Below are 15,615 nucleotides of genomic sequence, written 5' to 3'. Positions count from 1 at the left end.
GACCTTATGTACCAGTAGTATGGAAGATGAAAGTGGAACAGTATGCTCAGGGAAGAGAGAGTTAGAGAAGTATTTGAGGGAAAAGTAACTTGGAGGTGTTTCTGCCATGGTTATCCCCTATTCAGAGGTTACTGGGAGGGAATGATGTGCTGGAGATGATGATGATGATGATGATGATGATGATGATGATGATGATGATGATGATGATGATGGCAATGATGGTGATGATGATGATGATGATGATGATGATGATGATGATATCAGAGATCAGTATTTAGTTCACTACTGTTCATAATAGTAATGGGAGCATTATCACACAGTTTCTGGGAGGGGTATTCATGGGAGATTTATACACTGATGATCTTGTGCAGATGGCAGGAATATGGAAGAAATAATAGATTTATTACAAAATATCAGGCTGAAAAAAGCCATGATTTGTGGTGTGGTATTGACAAAGTTATGGATTCAGGTAAATGACCATGTGCTGTATGTAAGAAGGGTGTGGGTACGAACAGTATTTTCTGTACTGAATACAAATGTTGGGTACACAAGAGAAGCAGGGAAGAGGTGGCAGCTTGAGTCTGAGTGAGGATTTCCAGTGTTGTTGATGAAGGGGTCTACCCAGACCACCTGATAGCTCTAAAATCTGTGATGACAGGCGCTGAGTCAATGGAGATAGTGGGAAAATTCAGCTAACTGGTGAAGTCATCAGTGCAGAAGGGAGAGCTGAACGGAGTGCCATCACAAGGGTGCATAGTGGTTGAAAAACGTCATGAAAATTGTTACTCATCCTGACATCTTCAAGAGTGAGAGCAGTGGAAATGAGTTATTTAAGAGGAGCCTGGGGAGTCACATGGAGAGACAGGCTGACGAATGAGGATATAAAGGAGCGTTGTGGTGTGGATGTGGATGTGATAGGAAGCGTTATGAGGAACACACTGAGGTGGTTTGGCCATGTGGAGAGGATGGAGGGTGAAAGACTTACGAAGAGAGTGTATGTGAGTGAGGTGGAGGGGGGAAGAGGGAGGGGGAGGCTGAGGATGAGATGGAGGGATGGGGTGGAGAGGTATATGAGAGAGGGGGGTGTGAGTTGGGAGCAGGGCAGTGAAATGGCGGGGGACAGGGCGACTTGGAGGCGATTTGTTTGTGGCCACCCCAAACGGGATTGAGGCGTCTGGCAATAGATAGATAGATAGATCCTGACATCTAATGTTCTTATCATCCACGAAAGGGAATGTCTTAGGTTCCTGTTCTAGGATAATCATAATTTATATCAGTAAAACATGAACTGTAAAAGAGATGAATATGATGAGTCTGGAATCAAACAACAAGTTACCTGATAGACATGTGGGGTAAAGATGGATGATGGGACATTCTCAGAAGAGCTGCACAGGCAAGTGAGAATAAAGAGAATCAGGACACAGGAAGGATGCAATATACACTGGGTGAGGACATGTCGGGCAGATGAACCTGGGGAATAGGATAAGGTGTAGAAATATACACATTAGCAGGAATTCTTCAGAAACACAAACCGATGGAGATTTGGGATTAGGTGGTGTGTGCTAACCTTAGATCTAGAGGTCTTACTAGAAAGCTGGTGCAAAATTGCACAAGCAGGAAGGAGGGAGGGCTATCAAGTGAACCCATCTGACCCTTTCTATATGGAAAAATATGTAATCAAAATGAATAATGATCATGATAATTACCTCCTCACAGCGAATGATTTTCCATGAATGCTGATCACTATTAGAAAGCACACCAAATGAAAATACCTCAAATTACATCGTTCATTTTAAATTGGCCAGTCAGATCCATCCATCCATCCATCCAATCCTACAATGCCCCATGAGGAGCGCTGGAGCCCGGGACTAGGGAGTTGGTCCCAACATTTAAGTATAAAAAAAAATTTCCACAAATTAACTTCTATGAACACTGTACTGAAAGGTAGCAAAATACACACTGATAGAAATAAAAAAAAAAGGGCATAAATTGATGGAGGCAGGCTTAAAAATTTAATTATAAAGGTGAAGGCAAGCTCTACCTTTTACCAGATTTATTAAATCCCTATGGATGATCTGGGCAGCCTGCATGCCACATTGCTGGGTACAACCAGCACTGACATATATAGGCCAGACATGCTCTATCTTCAGATCACATTTCAGAAATAATACAAGCATTCTCCTTCATGATTTATCTGATGCATATAGCTGTAAACTTTTCTATAAAAAATTAAATGGACATTAAATATAATCTTAGTTAAATTATTATGACATATCTTAGCGTGGTCCCATACTGCTGCTTGTGGGAGTGAGGGGGGCAACACAGCCTACGACCAGTTCTGCTGTGTTGCTTCCCCTCATTCAGCAGTATGAGACCATGCTGAGGTATGTCATATAAACTTAAGAAAAACTAATTTTAGTTGACTAAATCTTAACTGGGTACACATATTTACCATCTAGGGAATCACCATATGCTTTGTTTTGTTAGCTCAGGTAAGATAAATGTTTTGATTTTTAAAAAATTATTGCCATTTCATTTTTTAACCTATTCCATTTCCATTCATTCAACTGTACTACTGGTTATTCATCTATAAAACAGTTCACCAATAAGTGTCAAATATTTCCTGTGAAATATCAGGACCGTCAACCAGAGAATAGTCAAACAAGCAAAGCACAGGCTTACCCCATAGGAACTAAAGTGGGGCCACACTCTCTGTGTGCTTCATTTTCACATCATATACAGCAGATCCTCGAATTAACAGACCTGAAAAGAATGGACATCAGATTTAACGGACACTACAAAGGCCACCAGACTTCCATCAGCTATAATGAACAATGTTCGTTAAATGAGGGGCAATGAGTCACAATATATTGTGCTTCCTATCTTTTTTACTCCAACTGGGCCTGAAATTGCCCTCTCCCCATTGTGATTGCTTAGTTATAATAACAGACTACAGTATTGTGATACTGTACTAGTCATGAAGATGTGCTATGACAAGGATGTTAAACAGGCTGCAAAAGGGCAAAATTATGGGCCAAGTTAGTACAAAGTGGGTATAGTTTTCATTTTTAGTACTAGAATATGCTATCATACTCAATTATTTTCAAATATATGCTTGAAATCTCACCTGGGGGGGAGGGGACCATTGCATACAACGGAAGATAAGGTTTTATCAGATCAGGCTTCCCCTCAGTGAGTCCACTATAGCAAGGGTCTACAGTATGAACATTCTCGTTTCATCTGCACGGATGACACACTGATTTCATTAACAGACGTACAGTAGGTTAATCTGTGCTTACAGTTAACCATCTACTCCAGACATTTTCTTTTGCACGTCAGTATACAGAATGGTTTACCCATGTTTCCAAACATGATGAGGTGATGGTCAGGCCTGAAAAGTTTAGGAAACAAGAGGAGAACATCCGTAATGCATAGTGCGGGCTCCAAACTGCCCAAATATGGCCTTTTTAACCACTCAGTGACCTTATTCCCATTAAATGGGGTACATGATCGAGCGAAGGGCTATTGTGCAATCCAAGCCAATGGCATTATGCCCTCACCACTGCTGGGCTGCTGACCCAGAAGGCAACAAACTTCTGAGGGTAGCCAAGTGTTCTATGTACATTTCCTCTTTACTGCTGCATACAATACCTTCCCCAGAGTCATCTGGGAGGACTTGCAAGGCCCTAACCCATAAGCTGAAAGTACAAGCCTTCAGAGAGTGTGAGGGTGGAAAGACAAAGATGAATGCAGTAAGACTTCGTCTTTTATGGTACTTGATGATACCAGATCTTTATTTGTGTGTGTGTGTGGGGGGGCAAATAAAGTATCAGAATACACTAGCTTAAGGTGTACTGGGGGATAATTTAAGAATATTTGTTGTCAATGTAATGCCACTCAGGGATGAGTGAGGTTGGTCACTCTCATCTTAAATGTCAGGACCAACTGCCTAGCCCCGGGCTCCTACGCTCCTCATGGGGCAACGTAGGATTGGATGATGGACGGATGGATGGATCATCTTAAAAAACAATAAAGCTTGAGTGTTTGGTGATGCTATGGGCCACTTATACCATCAAAGAGTTATATTATGGCTGTGGAAGCCCTATTTAAGGGTTTCATACTTCACAGATATTAGTTTCTTGTAAGTGTCCAAGTGATGTAACCCCCTGAAAGACAAGGGATTACTGTATCACCAAAGACTTCAAACTGAACTGACTTAATGATATACAACATTTACAAGAACATGGAAGGTTTAAGCAACAGTCAAGGCATACAGCTCCTTGACCTATGATGGAAAGATACACATGACAGACAGAGCTCATAAATTGAAATAAAGTAGTATAGTACGTCGTTGGTACCTTCTCATTGTTCTTTTTTGTTATTAAATCCATAATAAAGTTAATAAAACTGCCAAAGAAAGTTCCAGTCCTCCTTGTAAAGCTGACCAGCTCATTTCCCGCATACAGTAAAAGTCCTGTAATCCGAATCGCAGGGGACTGAGGGTCTTTTGGACTATTGTTTTATTTTTACTATTGGGAGGGCTCTTTGAAAATATTAGAAATATGTACATGAGCATTAAATAAACACTTAAAATGATATGGGTCATTGTTTTACTCAATGGAAATGCATAGAAGTGTACAGTATATGAATAGTTGCTGGCAGGTACAACCAAGTCCAAGGACAAGTCCAAACCAGATAAATCCTCAGATTATGCCCAGAGAAATTGGATGAAAAAAAAATGAAAAATTTGAAAAATTTCACCTTGACAAATTCGGAGTATTGGGATTTTCAGATTATTGGTGGCCGGATTAGGGGATTTTTACTGTATTTACATTACAGGCTGTATTGAAGTAGTTGTGACATACTGGAACATAACTCTAACTTATAATGAGGACTGTCTGTATCTGGCCTTATGTTCAGTGCTATGAGCAAGGTGTTCCCATCAACTCGTAACATATCCAGTAACAAGCAGGGACATTATGTGCAGCAGTGGGAAACTCTATAAACCTGGACAGGACCCTGATGCATTAAAGATATCTACAGACTAGTTTTCTGTATTTATCAAGAGTCACACAAGGCTCATGAGTGAACATGCCATAGGGAATGAAGCTGCTGCACCAGAATTCCAGTTATGGTAGATCTTGAATGGGGTCACTGAGGGCAAGTTCAGATTTATTTTGGAAGTTAATGCCAAAGTCTATACACACTGCTGATGAACACTGGCAAGAAATGGGCCTAAGGGTGACAAGTTGAGAATTTACATTCTCTTTCCAATCAATCATTTCACTGGCATAAAAAAAAGGTCATAATGCTGACAAGTCAAGAATTTCCATTTTATTTGCAATCAATCATTCCTGCAGTCACTGGATCAAGCCCACACTCTTGCTTACAGCCAAGCACCCTCACTAACTTTATCTTAATAATAAGGTTGATTCTGGAGAATACTGGTGCAGTATCGAAATACAAGGAGTGGATGATGCCAAAACGTGTGGCTTACTTGGTTTAATCACCACTCAGTGTCTAAAGATCAAAGGAAATGTGTGCAGGTGGGGCCGCCTATCAAGTGCTATTGTTTGAAGGCAATGCTGTAGAACAACTTATCATCCTTGAGGATTGCAACCCTTGTCCCAAAATGGATTAATGATGTAGGATGGTTATACTTTAATATTAAAGTATAACCATCCTACATCATTAATCCAACCCACTGGCCAAGATGATGTAACGGCTTTGAAAATTCACAAGCAAAAATTATACACCCACCTGTGTGGCACGAATGACAAACAGCAAGAACTGATATACATGGAAAGGGAAGATTTTTCATGATTTAGACATTGACGAACATGATCCTGTGGCAAGTGATGGAAATGTTAATCCCGAAAGTCTTACGTCCGACAGTCACTGGCTTCCAAACTTGGTACAGTACATAAAGCCTGATGTCCGATAATCATAGAAAGGTTACAGAAAACTGGAGAGCTGTAACCCTGCCTCTATTATGACGTAAATGGTACCTAGCCAATGGAAACTAAGAGATCGGGTGATAGGAGGCATGATCCGGCCCTCTCCCCAGGTGTGGGGAAAGACCCCTCCCATGCCATCTTTCTACCTCCCTCTGCCTCCTTCGATCCTGTCCTCTGTGTCCCCTCCCACACAAACTACCTCCCTATACCACCTCTAAACCATATTGGGTGAGTGTGTCAGCAATACTCACTCTTGCCTGAGACCCCCCACACCCGTTCCACCTCCGTATTCCCCCTATGTCCAGAGTGACGTCATTTCCCAGCTATGACAGACTTCTAAACCTAACCAAATGATTTTGTTTTATGCCTAGTAAATACATTACATGTTTAGGGTTATTAATGTAAAACTGTTAGCTGAAAACAATGTTTATTTGTAAAATTATCCCATTTTCAATCTTTTACCATGGGTGACTTCTCTTATTTCACAGATCCTCACCTTACAGTGCGCTGCCTGTCACCCCAGCCTCCCCTCATACACTGGCTAGACAAATGTATTTCATGCCTGGTCACATAATTCATATTGCTTTTATTTCTGTAAGGTTATTTGGTGTAAAATACAGTAAAAGCTCAATTATCCAGGTCCGGACTATCCAGGTTTTGGTATATCCGGGCTATGACCGAATGATTCAGTGGTACGGTAATACATAAAATTATCCATACAATAGTTCCAGTTTATACAGCATGCACCCAGTTGCTGCAAGCGAGCCATGGGTAAACAAGTGTGAGTTTAACCCTCAGCCAAGCCTCCTGCTCACAACTCGATCACGAGGGTGGTGGGGTGGAGTTTGGTGAGGCGAATGATAAGGAAAGGAAGCCACCACCAGAGAGATGCTCTTGTCTGCTCATGCACTAAACATATGCTTTATTTTAAGCAGTAGAAGCACCTAACCTAATCATTTCTTCTTCCTGACTGTCTGTTATACTTTTCTGATTATTTCTGAGTTGGTAAATGACTGTTTCTTGTTAAATCAGTTTCCCCATTGTTTTTAGCTGTTATGCTGCGACAACTCTTGTTTGATTCGTCAGCAAAATGGTGGAAGGGACTGTCTTAACCTAAGTGTTTAACTAAACCTAATGTAAGCTAGCCTAACTGTACCCAATAATTTAACCTAACCTAACCCAGCCTAACCTAACCCCTAGTTGGTAAATTGGGAAACGTTGAGTTTCTTCCACTGCGCTGGAAACAAACAATCGTAGATATGGCTTAAGGAACATGATGATAAGAACAGGGAGGAAATTTTTCAGCAGAGAAAAGTAATTTACCATACTGAAAATTGTCAAAAAAATATAGAAACATGCTGGGGGAACATGAATTGAATTGATAAGGTTTTTCTGCTGTTTCAAGAGTACATTAACCAGTAAATAAATCAATCTAACAGTACTGTGCTTGTGTTTTGTTTCCACTGGATTAATCATGACTTCAGACTATTCAGGCACCCCTTCACACCATATAGCCCAGATAATCAGGCTATCTGTGTATGTATTTTCCAAAAGTTTCCTATTCTCACTCTCATGTGAGGGGTGATGGTTGACTGTGTGGTAACCATCAGGTTGGACTAAGTTTTTCATTTTCAGGTGTGTAAATTCAAGACCTTGAAATCTCTAAGAAAAATTTTTACTTTGGTGGAAGTTGAAAATTGGACCTCTTTGGCATTTCCAGGGGTAGGCAGGGTTGATGATCTGCGGTCTTTAGGGGTTAATCGGTGCTACATATGAAAATGTTATCAGTTACAAAGTTTTCAAACAGAATACCTAAGAAAAGCACATGCATTTTTACAGGGGGCCTGAGATGAAGTTTGTGATGGCACAGCTAATCACACACAACAAACTCGGTTACTCCACCTGTGCATTCTCACAACAAGTAGCGTTACAGTGTGCCAACGCAGCTATGGAAGAGGTGGGGCAACTGCAAGAAGATTCCTGGAGTGGAGTTCATGACAGAGCTGAGTGTCAGGACATGGCAAAGCAAGCAGTTGATGAGCGTGTGGCCCTGGAAACAGTGATGGAAATGACTTCATTAGAAAGTAGCAATGAGACTGAACATCCCCACTCCCTTAAACCAACACAAGTTTGAGTGCTCTTAATAGTATCCTGTCTATTGCCGAAACCCTTACAATACAAGTGGTGTTTAACCTCTTAAATCCAGATGACATCCTGTTTTGTTTATTCCTGCTGCTACCAGGTGATTTTATTGAATGTAGGGAATGCCTCTCATATTCAGGGGGTTTATCAGTGACATGCCTAACCCCTACGATTTGAAAAGTCTATCTTAAGTTGAATAAAATCATGAGGAGATTAAATAAAAAAGATCCCCAAGGCCTGTGGATTACCATGGAGCCACCTACACAAGGAATGAAGTGACTGCCAGCACATATAATTCTGTTTAGTATTAGAGTCTTGTACAGAAAAACACTTAACTGTCTTATGACTCGCTACCTTGTCCCAGCCTGACCTTCACCTGAAACTTTGGCTTATGTTAGCTATAACTAACCGATGTACTCTAACTTGTTCTAAAACCGTCATCTCTCTGTCTTGAATGCTGAGTTGTAACAACTGAATAACACTACATTATGGTGCTAGCCTGGAAGAAGTGGTAGGAAAAGGATTTAGAGCCAGAATATTGTCTTTTTCTCACAGTGAGCTACATGAAATAAGCCACAAAAGAACAAAAAAGTATGCCTAGTTAAGGTGAAAATGGTACAGATGATGATGTGATGTCAACAGTATATGCAACTCATTCTGTGGGAATTCTGTTGGACGCAAAATGTGAGGGTCATTCTGTGCGTTGGGGAAGGTGGTGGCTCAATCGGCAGAGAGATGGCCTGCAGTCCTACCGGACCCAGATTGAAATCCCCGCTGGGGCAGGGAACAGTTTAAGGATTTGAATTCCATAATATCAGACTTTACTGATCTACCAGATAACCCACCGACATGTTGTAAAAATACCCCTTCCAATACCAATAAACATGTCCTGTATGAGACAGCCCTAGCATGTATTCAATATGGACGGTGGATGTTAGCGCCAAAGTGGTAACATGCAGAGAGGTGTATGGTATGTAGGAGGACTACTGGGCCTTGAGAGCAGGCTGTGAAGCCTATGCCCAGAGTCTGACAAAAAAAAAAAAAATGTAAACCTTTAGTGTAAGGTGACCAGAGTCCCACTTTTAGGTGGGACAGTCCCGCTTTTTGAACGTCCGTCCCGCTTTTTTAATTGTGACTAGAATGTCCCGCTTTTTGAGCAAATTATCTTACTTGTCCTGCTTTTAGAAACTTACTAATGCATTAGATATAACATGACCTTCTTTTATGAACTTAGGATGAATTAGAAAAAATATACATAATCCTAACCAAATGAAATATCGAATTATTATTTTAAAATCTGTAATGATCACTTGCTGGTACCTTTGGTCGACCCATTCAATGTACCGTACGGTATGTTCGGAGTTCGTAGACATTAGTGTTTGATTAGCAGCCTCAGTTTGAGGTGTAGCACAGCAGGGGTCGCTGTTACATTAGTCAATATCTATCTGTCTATATATCTATCTATCGGTATATCTATCTATGTCTATTTGTCTATCTACCTATCTATCTATCTGTCTGTCTATATATAGACACACACACACACACGCACGCGCGTCCCGCTTTTAGCTCCAATAAATCTGGTCACCTTACTTTAGTGGCAATCTCAGAATTGATCAAAAATATATCAATTATATATAATTTTAAAGCTTAAACATTGAACTTTATGACTCTGGACAGAAAAAGCTTCTTAACTGTCTACTGAGAGTGTGACATTAAAAATGTTGTACCATGTCAATGAAGAAATATTCTGGCTGAAATTAGTGATATTATTATCATCACTACCCCAAGTATGCATTTGTTTGGAATGCTGTCATTGGCTTTTATTGAAATAGCATATATCTGAGTTGTAATTGTCACTGCAATTGTTTACATATATAATGCGGTCAGACTGTGGCACAACCTTGAAGTGGAAATACTTCAGGAATGACGTGTGTCACATTTTTTAACATTTTTCCCATACACAGCTTACGAATTGGAGAAAACTAACATAACTTTATACTATAAACAGACAACCTAGTACCTTACTAATGTAGCCCTGTGATATCTTGTAAGAGGTGCTGGTAAGCCATATGCTCCATTACACACATTACATGCACAGCGTGAGGAATGTTTCCGGAAGATGTAACATTTCTCTCACACAGCTTTAAACAAGAAATCTCTGATCCACTCACTCAATGTAGTGCTGCTCTCCAGTGTCTGCCCTTTCCTCTCCTCCATCCCTCTTTCCTTCCATTCTCTTCCGTCTTTCTTTCCTTCATTCTTTCCTCATCCTTCTGCCTATGGGTGACTTTGCACCTCCTCTTGTCTTTCTTACCTTCACTTTTTCTTCTTACTTCTACCTGTGGGTGACTCTACACAGAGTGACAAGCCAAATGGTTTCCTGTACACCAGGAAACCATTTACTATGCTGGGTGGTAACCATATAACCAAATTTTGGCACCTGGTGGTTTAGTGGGTAATTATGAGATTCCAATTGGATTGAGCCAGTGAAGGTTTGTATCCAAGGGGTGATTGGGGTTTATTGCTCACATAATGCCACTCAGGGATGAGTGAGGCTGGTCACTCTCATCTTAAATCCCAGGACCAACTTGCCTAGCCCCGGGCTTGGATGGATGGATTACTGCAGATACACTGGCTTGGATGGATGGATTACTGCAGATACACTGAAGTCAGGGAGAGATGGGTGGGTACGGTGGAAGGGCTGGGTGAGTTGATGTGATGGATGGCATTGCTGGGTGAGCAGGGTGGGTGGCATTCGTGGGTGGGTAGGGTGGGTGACAATGGTTGGTGGGCAAGATGGGTCATCAGGGTGTGTGGTGACACGGCGGGTCGTAAGGATAGATGAGAAGATTGTGTGGCCGGGGTGCTCTGTGTGGGTGGCTGGGTTGGTGGGTTCAGGGTGGGTAAGATATGTTGGGTGACACTGTTAGATGAGCTTGGTGGGTGGCATTTGTGGGCAGGCAGGGTGGATGGCCGAGATCATTGTGCTTGGTGGGTCGCACAGGTGGCTGGGAAGGGTAAGTGTTGGATGAGTTGAGTGAGCAGGAGGATGAGAGGATGGGTGGATATGTGGCTCCCCACATGACATGGTAAGAGTGAGACTTTTAGGGCTAGTAGTCATATAGCTTGTCACTGTTGTTTAGATTTTAGTAAATTCCTCTCATTCAGCATCTTCAGGACCAAGCAGGTGTTGAAAGAGCAGAAACTGCTGAATAACCGGGAAACCTGCCAGAAAGTTTCTACCAATCATGGTCGGTCACCCCAGTGCAATCACAGCGTCTAGCAAATATGGTATTATTGGTCAACCCTAAGCGCTAAATATTTAATAAGCAACTTATATTTAATGTATCTGATGATATCATACACATGAACTTAAATTAATCTAGGTGTATTTATGTATGTACACTGTAAAATAGCACAACAAAGTTTCCAAACTTTCGAAAGGTCCCACTCACAAAGCCAGACACTTACAAGTCATGATGGCCAATGTGCACGCAGTGTTGGCAAGCAGATATCTTCAGAAGTGCTACGCTCAACTTTAACTCCAACACACCGGGGGTTTTCTGACGCTGTCCACTCCTCCCTATGGGCGATTTCCGTGATTTAGGAAAAAATACCCTTACTTCAAACCCTAATATCTGCCAAATTATAATTGCTAGAGAAAAAATAAAGATACATAACACTCACCAACTCTTCCCCTTTCAAAAGAAAGTATCCCCAGGTCTCCAGGTGGTCTCGCTGATGAATAAGGATAAGTTGAAGATGGCTGGTTGTCTGTGTTTTGGCAGGCTGTTTCTGAGCATGAGGCACTGGCGGTGACCTTGGGCTTGTGGTTAGCGTTAGCATCACTGACCGAAGCAGTGATTGTAACACTGCCCGGGCTTCCTTTGAAGGAAATTGGAATTTTCTACTCAATCTTCAACTTTTCCTTATTCACCGTTGTAAGGATGAGTCATCACCTTGTCCATGTGGCTCCCCATAGGGTTTTCCACCCGTTTCACAGTACCACTATGCCCCGTACGTGTGTGGGAAAAGAATATCTATCTATCTATCTATTGCCAGACGCCATAATCCTGTAAGGGGTGGCCATTTGACTTTGAGTTATTTGTTTAACAGGAAGGGGCACTAACCCTCCACCAACCAACTTGTTGACACGTAGGGAGCACGTATGGTTTGGTTATATGGTTACCACCCAGCGTTGTAATGGTTTCTTGGCTTGCAGGAAACCATTTTGCTTGTCACTCAATGTAAAGCCACCTGTAAAGGAAAGAAAAGCAATAAGAAGTGACAGGAAAGATGTGAGAAATTGGAAGAGAGGAGAGCAGCACAGAAAGAGAATGATAAAGGCTAAGGAAGAAGCAGGCAGCAGTACATCAAGTGAGTGAATGATGGTCACCACCACCTACCACAGCATTGGAAAAGAATAGCTATTTGATTTTCTGTACTCACTTCTAGTCAAATATAATAATTTCCCTCTACTACAACACTTATACTTGCACTTAACATCACAATTACAGGTAATTGCACTTTGAGAAGGAAATGGTGAGGTTTTCACAGTATAGTTGAGTATGAGGTAATTACTTCTGCTAAAATTGACTAATTTGTACTAATCAGGGGTATTGTGAAAATATTACTAATGTTATAGAAAACTTAAATTATCTGTACTTCACATTACAAATATGCTGATGCTCATACATTCAGCATTATTTTTTGAGTAATGAGGGAAAAAATTTATTTATAGTCAACCACGTACCTCTCTTTCTCGCCCACTCTATCTATCTATTGCCAGATGCCTTAATCCCGTAAGGGGTGGCCAAAAACAAATCACCTCCATGTCTCCCTGTCCCCCGTCATTTCATTGCCCTGCTCCCAGCTCATCCCCCCCCCTCTCTTATACCTCTCTGCTCCATCCCTTCATCTCGTCCTTGGCCTCCCCCTCCCTCTCCTCCCCTCCACCTCATTCACATACACTTTCCTTGTCAGTCTCTCACTCTCCATCCTCTCCACATGGCCAAACCACCTCACTGTGTTTCTCCTGACACTTCCTATCACATCCACATCCACACCACAACGCTTCTTCACTTCCTCATTTGTCAATCTGTCTCTCCATGTGACTCCATATGCTCCTCTCAAATAACTCATTTCCACTGCTCTCACTCTTGACTTCTGTCCCTCCAACAAGGTCCAAGCTTCACTTCCATATGTTAGAGTTGGTATCACAATATTGTCATGTAGTAGCTTTTTTCACTTCCTTGCTCACTTCCCTGTTTCTTATCACTGTTTTCAAAGAACCAGCAACCTTTCTTCCTTGTTGTACTCTTTCAAGAACTTCACCCTCTAAACTTCCATCCTCACTCATCACACTACTCAAGTACTTAAATGCACTCACATTATCCATTTCCTCCTCATCCAATCTCACTGTACATTCACTGACTTCACTTCTCTCGCCCTCTCACTCATGGTTTTCTTTTATGTAGCGGGTTGGGTTACTCAAGGTATTTCCAATCATTGTTTCACCAATAACCATAAACAGTAACACTTACTGCACTGCACTTGTAGAACTTATTATAAAACGCTTGTATCATACCACTTACTAGATATGATTTATAATAACTTATTTCACTTATCAGGGAAGAGTAAAGTGATGGTCTTTGAGAGAGGTGAAGTCAGTGAATGTATAGCGAGGTTGGATGGTGAGGAATTGGAAAATGTGAGTACGTTTAAGTACTTGGGTAGTGTGATGAGTAAGGATGGAGGTCTGGAGGGTGAAGTGCTTGAAAGGGTACAGCAGGGAAGAAAGGTTGCTGGTTCTTTGAAAGCAGTGATAAGAAACAGGGAAGTAAGCATGGAAGTGAAAAAGTTACTACATGACAGTATTGTGATACCAACTCTAACGTACGGAAGTGAAGCTTGGACGTTGTTGGAAGGACACAAGTCAAAAGTGACAGCAGTGGAAATTAGTTATTTAAGAGGAGCCTGTGGAGTCACATGGAGAGACAGGCTGACGAATGCGGACATAAAGGAGCATTGTGGTGTTGATATGGATGTGATAGGAAGCGTTATGAGGAACACATTGAGGTGGTTTGGCCATGTGGAGAGGATGGAGGGTGAAAGACTGACGAAGAGAGTGTATGTGAGTGAGGTGGAGGGGGGAAGAGGGAGGGGGAGGCCGAGGATGAGATGGAGGGATGGGGTGGAGAGGTATATGAGAGAGGGGGGGTGTGAGTTGGGAGCAGGGCAGTGAAATGGCAGGGGACAGGGCGACTTGGAGGCGATTTGTTTGTGGCCACCCCAAACGGGATTGAGGCGTCTGGCAATAGATAGATAGATAGATAGACTTATGTGTACTCATAAAAAATAACACACTTGTGAATACTTGTTCACTGTTTACAATTTCCCACACACCTGCTCAGTACCCACGCTCAGTGGTACTCGCTAAAACATTTAGGCATAAGGGGACCTTGCTCTATGTACGTTGGTAGGCTGTCTCTTTTCATGCTGGGGGATGGCGTTTGATGGTGTTGCATGTGGCACCACCTGTACACCTGATGACCTGCAGTGGTACAGCCAATCTCTGCCAGCCTGTGCCACCGGAAATACTCGGCACAGCCTAGCCTGTCAGCTGTAGGCGCTGTCTGTGTCCCCCGCCTCGCACCTGGCACCTGTGTAGTTGAATACCCTTCAAGGAGTTTGCATGCAAGCTCTCTCTCAAACTCTCGTAGAGAGCGAAGTTTCTTGATGACCTCCTCGAATAGTATGAAACTGTTCAGGATGGCAATATCAATCTATCTATCTATCTATCTATCTATAGCCCGACGCCCTAATCCCACAAAGGGTGGCCGCAGACAAAACGCCTCCAAGTCGCTCTGTCACCCACCATTTCACTACCCTCCCCCCAACTCACTCCCCCCTCCCTCATATACTTCTCATCAAGAAGATGTAAAATCGCCTTCTTGTACCACTGGCAGGACTTATGAAGGTAATCAGCCTCAACAATCTGCGTGTCAGACTTATCAACAAGCCGCATGTTGAAATTATAATCGCTGACAGCATCAGGCTTCAACCTGGGTTCCCTGGTCCTGTAGTCTGTATTTCCCATTTCCTCAAACACACCCTTATGTACTCCTGACAACATGTTAACCCATCCCTTGTGATGCCAGAGAAGGGATAACATGTTGTCACATTTCTTGGTAAGAAAGGCACCTTTCTCAGTATTTGCTGGGAATTCAGGGAAATTTATCAGTCTACCCAGGCGGTTCCACTGGTCCAAGAACTGTGTTCAAGCAAATACTTGGTCAACGCCAGGGCTGTGTAATAATTATTGGTGTACAGAACGTGGTGCCTGTTGAAAAACCTTTCCATTAGCACTTTCACGACTGATGCCGAGAAACTGTGAGGATCATCACTACGTATATCAACATCCGCAGCTGAATAAACTATCACATCAAGAACATATCCAGTTTTGCAGTCGCAAAGCACTAAGAATTTTAGTCCAAAGCAGTCATGCTTGGATGGC

At 42.1% G+C, this 15,615-nt stretch overlaps 1 long non-coding RNA gene across 1 annotated transcript; it reads right to left on the bottom strand.

The window, feature by feature from the left end:
- Positions 1 to 2,632: 2,632 nt before the first annotated feature.
- LOC145409484 (uncharacterized) lies at positions 2,633 to 11,655 on the bottom strand. Its single transcript, XR_013899121.1, has 3 exons — positions 11,571 to 11,655; positions 7,860 to 8,007; positions 2,633 to 2,763 (listed from the first exon to the last, which is right to left on the bottom strand). It is a non-coding gene; the product is annotated as an uncharacterized LOC145409484 (long non-coding RNA).
- Positions 11,656 to 15,615: the final 3,960 nt, after the last annotated feature.

Source organism: Coenobita brevimanus, chromosome 81 (genome assembly GCF_032717465.1).
Source record: "Coenobita brevimanus isolate Jiangsu-jjx chromosome 81, ASM3271746v2, whole genome shotgun sequence".
NCBI classification, from domain to species: Eukaryota; Metazoa; Arthropoda; class Malacostraca; order Decapoda; family Coenobitidae; genus Coenobita; species Coenobita brevimanus.
Note: the sequence above shows the minus strand (reverse complement) of the source record. Positions and strands in the feature narration are given on the sequence as shown.